General features: G+C 48.5%; 1 long non-coding RNA gene across 1 annotated transcript; it reads left to right on the top strand.

The window, feature by feature from the left end:
• The first annotated feature begins 1,530 nt into the window (after positions 1-1,530).
• LOC119297088 lies at positions 1,531-1,964 on the top strand. Its single transcript, XR_005145521.1, has 3 exons — positions 1,531-1,582; positions 1,672-1,824; positions 1,915-1,964. It is a non-coding gene; the product is annotated as an uncharacterized LOC119297088 (long non-coding RNA).
• Positions 1,965-4,742: the final 2,778 nt, after the last annotated feature.

Below are 4,742 nucleotides of genomic sequence, written 5' to 3'. Positions count from 1 at the left end.
TTCGGCCCACGAGCCTCGGGTCTATGGGCCTTCGACCCACAAGACCCCGGAGGAGCACACGTCTGGATGGGGTACCTGGCCTGAGGAGCCGAGTGGCCACACTGATGATGGCGGGGAGCCGAGTGGCCATGCTGATGATGGCGGGGAGCCGAGTGGCCATGCTGATGATGGAGGAGGAGGAGGGGGGCAACGTCTACCGGCGTGGTGCTACACGGCTCCCGTCCGTGCCGGCGACCCGCGAGCAGAGGTGGTTGATTTTCCCTGATGGGGAGAGGTAAGTGCATTTAATCTTTTTGTACCTTCTGCATTCACGTTTCTTCAAATAACTGATGTGTTGGCCTTGTCATGCTGCAGGGGTTGGGACCACCATGAAAGTGTCCGCCGGCCCAACTCCGTCCTTGGAGTTCTGATTCGGCAAAACTTCCCGGGGTTTGTCATGTTGCCTGGTGAGGGTCGGCTTCCAAAGGTTGGATTGACTTGGGAGCACTACTTGGCTGCCCCGGCCCCGCCGGGTGAGATTATCGACGGTGTCTTGTGCAAGATGAGGGCAGACGTCGTGATCAGAAAGTTCTGGGTAATTGCTCCTTTACACAATTAAAAATCTTCAACTAGCTAGTTATTAATTGTACTAATCAATATTGTCTCATTTGATTGCAGACATTCTATAGGTGTGAGGAGGGATACGAGGAGGAGGTGGATCATGTTATCCACAAGGAGTGCAAGCGCCTACTTCAGAACTTACGGCATGAGGTTCGGGTGCAGGCTGTTCGAGACTACTACGTTGGCCGTGGTATCAAGAAGCCCAAGAAGGAGTGCCGCGATAAGTTCTTGAGTAAGGAGAAGTACATGAAGGTAATTCTTAAGGCCTTGTACTTACTTCCTTCATTTAGTAATTCATAGCCGTAGCGCTCAAGTTTCTATTTGCTAACTTAGGCCCCTCCGAGATGGTGTGCGGATCGGATGGATTGTTGGGAGGTGTTGGTCAATGAGTGGTGCTCAAAAACAATGGCTGGCCACCCACAAAGAGGCCAAGGACAAACGTGCCCAAATGGAAGGTGTGCCACACCAGCAAGGCAGCTCCAACTTATTTCAGTACGGGCGGAACTGGGTATGTGGTTTGCTTCATGATTCATGCAATTCATTCATCATGCTAGCTTTAGCCCTTTAATTACTAATTTACTTTGTTTCTCTCTTTCAAGCACGCTACAATAAGGCGGATAAGGTGCCAGAGGTGTACGACCTGTATGCCATGGCCCACACTAGCCCTTACAAGAAAGTCAAGGCATTCTCTGCGTCTGACCTCGATGATCCAAAGAACTTCACCAACATATCCGCCCACGACAAGCTCGTGCAATATAGAGATCAGGGGAAGGCGAGGAAAGGGGAGGACTTTAACCCGAGCCATGGTCCCATTGATATAGAGCTGCTGATGATATCTGGTGGCGGGAGGTCCCATGGCTCCATAGCCATGGGAGATGGACTTATCCATTGTCCTAGCACTCTCTCGGAGATCAAGGCGCGCCAGTCGAGCACCGCTCCTGAGATAAGGCCTCGTCAATGGCCAGTCGAACTCGCCTTCAAGGTTAGTTATACATACTCAGCTATCTTTCTCCATTACATTGTGTGCGCTTCCATCAATGATTACAAATGGTCATGTGAGTGGTGTTGCAGGCTGCTATACAGAGTGAGAGAGATAGAACGGAGAAACTTCTGGCGGAGGCGGTGCAGAGGCAGCAGGAGTTGTAGGAGAGGACGACAAAGATGTTGGAGGAGGAGAGGGCACAGAATGACATGCAGGCAAGGGCCATGTACGAGCTCCTTGTGGTAAGTTTCTTCTGCAGATTACTTGCTAGTCTTAACATTTGAGTCTCATTACTAACTAGTATGACTCTGTTGTGAAAACCAAATGTGTAGTCTGTGTGCGAGAAGTCCTGTCAGACCGCTCCACCGATGCCAGTGATTGCTCCTGGGAGCACGGTGAGTTTAATTTGAATGGACATTACTTGCTAGTGTTAACATTTGAGTGTCATAATGCTAACGAGACATTGCAAATGATCTTTGGTGCAGCTTAACTCTACAAACGCATCACACGATCCTTCTCCAGCTACCGGTGCGAGCCAGCCCGCTCCTTCTCCAGCTACCGGCGCGAGCCAGCCCGCTCCTACATTTTCGTGATCACGGTAAGTTTCTCTAGTGTTTTGCTTAACAAATGCATAAAAACCTAGACTTAGCTTTATTTCCATCAATATGCTTACCATAATGACCTAGAGTTAGCTTCTTTTCCTCCAAAATGACTTAATAAGCTTACTGACCTCATAAACCATCCATTCTACCTAAGTTAGCTCTAAAATGACTTATTTTACCTTAGTTAGCTTACAAGTGATCCAATTTATCCAAGTTAGCTCTAAAATGACCCATTTTACGTAGATTAGCTCCTAAATGATCCATTTTACCTACGTTAGCTTTAAAATGACCCATTTCACCTAGGTTAGCTCCAAAATGACCCATTTCACCTAGGTTAGCTCCAAAATGACCCATTTCACCTAAGTTAGCTCAAAAAACGATCCATTTTACCTTACTTAGCTCAAAAACGTGGCATTTCACCTTACTTAGCTCATAAAAGACCCATTCAACTAAGTTAGCTCCAAAATGATCAATTTCACCTAGGTTAGCTCATAAATGACTCATTTCACCTAAGTTAGCTCAAAAACTATCCATTTTACCTTACTTAGCTCAAAAATGTGGCATTTCACCTTAGTTAGCTCATAAAAGACCCATTTCAACTAAGTTAGCTCCAAAATGATCAATTTCACCTAGGTTAGCTCATAAACGACCCATTTGACCTAGGTTAGATCATAAATGACCCATTTCACCTAGGTTAGCTCATAAACAACCTATTTCACCTAGGTTAGCTCATAAACTACCCATTTCACCTAGGTTAGCTCATAAACGTGGCATTTCACCTAAGTTAGCTAATATATGGCATATACTTCTTCTTCTAGTCTTCTTCTTCTATTCTTTTTCTTCTAGTCTAATTCTTCTTCTAGTCTTCTTTTTCTAACTTTCTTATTTGTCATTTTGCAGGTTTCATTCACTTCACGGAGGCCAGCTTCCTATGATGGATTGCTTGCTTTTTCCTATTTTTCCTTTGATGCACTTCTTGTATTCTGCTCGCTTGCTATGACGAAACTTTGCATATTGTAATATGTATGGATCGATGGAACTATGTGCAACCTACTATGTATGTATGTATGGATGGATATATATGTGCTGGATATTTATCATGTTGGATATATATGTGCTGGATATTTATGTGATGGATATATATGTGCTGTGAAATATTTGTTGTGATAATTTTTGGATATAAGAAAAACAGAACAAAAAAGAGGCAGTGCAGGCTCTTTGCCGTCCGCGGCAGACGGCAAAGACCCCTTTGCCGTCGGTGGTAGACGGCAAAGGGGGCACGTGGCGCCCACCTGTGCTTCCTGGGGATGGACCATTTGGCCAATTTGCCTACCGTGGCGGACGGCAAAGCCAAGCTGATGGCAAAGACTTTGCCTTTGCCGTCCGCCGGGCAGACGGCAAAAAAGAGCGGGCACTGATGTATAGCTGACGTCGTCTGGCGGACGGCAAAGAGGAGCTCAAATTTGCCGTCCGCTGGCGAACGGCAAAGGCCGCCATTAGCCGCCTAACGGAGTGACGCTGGCGGACGTGCAACATTTTGCCATCCCCCCTCTTTGCCGCCAGCCACTGTAGGCAAAGGGCTCTTTGCCGTCCGCCATAAAAAGCCGACGGCAAAGGACCTGTTTGCCGACCCTATCTTTGTCGTCACTGTTTGCCGTCTGCGGCGGACGGCAAAGTGCTTTGCCGTCAGCCGTCCCTGCCTTTGCCGTCAAAGTACTGGATTCCTGTAGTGATAGGCTAGCTTCTAGGGTTTAGCCTCTCCGATATCGTGGTAGATCTACTCTTGTAATACCCATATCATCAAGAATAAATCAAGCAGGATGTAGGGTTTTACCTCCATCAAGAGGGCCCGAACCTGGGTAAAACATCGTGTCCCCTGCCTCCTGTTACCATCCGCCTAGACTCACAGTTCGGGACCCCCTACCCGAGATCTGCCGGTTTTGACACCGACATTGGTGCTTTCATTGAGAGTTCCTCTGTGTCATCACCATTAGGCTTGATGGCTCCTATGATCATCGATAGCGATGCAGTCCAGGGTGAGACTTTTCTCCCTAGATAGATCTTTGTGTTCGGCGGCTTCCCACTGCGGGCCAACTCGCTTGACCATCTGGAGAAGACCGAAAGTTACGCCCCTGGCCACCAGGTCAGGTTTGGAAGCTTAAACTACACGGGTGATGCCCGGGGAGACTTGATCTTTGACGGATTCGAGCCCCGGCCTGGTGCGCCACGCGGTCACGAGGGGTATGATTTAGCTCTGCCATCGGACCGCATTCAGGAGATCGCACTGGCAGCCGCTCCGAGCCTCAATTCGGAGCTAGTTGCACCATCCACGGACGGGTGGATAGACCCCGTCACGGAGGCCGTATCCTCAGCGGCGATCGAGCCGAATATCGACCTTACCCTTCACGAGAGCCGTGTTGTCAAACTGCCGGATCCTTCTCCGGCCACGGACTCCGAACTGCCTGCGCCCGTTCCTATCGAATCCGATTGGGCGCCGATCATGGAGTCTACCTCCGCGGATATTTTTCAGCACTCGCCCTACGATGACGTACTGAACT

This window comes from Triticum dicoccoides, chromosome 5A, assembly GCF_002162155.2.
Source record: "Triticum dicoccoides isolate Atlit2015 ecotype Zavitan chromosome 5A, WEW_v2.0, whole genome shotgun sequence".
Lineage (NCBI taxonomy): Eukaryota > Viridiplantae > Streptophyta > Magnoliopsida > Poales > Poaceae > Triticum > Triticum dicoccoides.
Note: the sequence above shows the minus strand (reverse complement) of the source record. Positions and strands in the feature narration are given on the sequence as shown.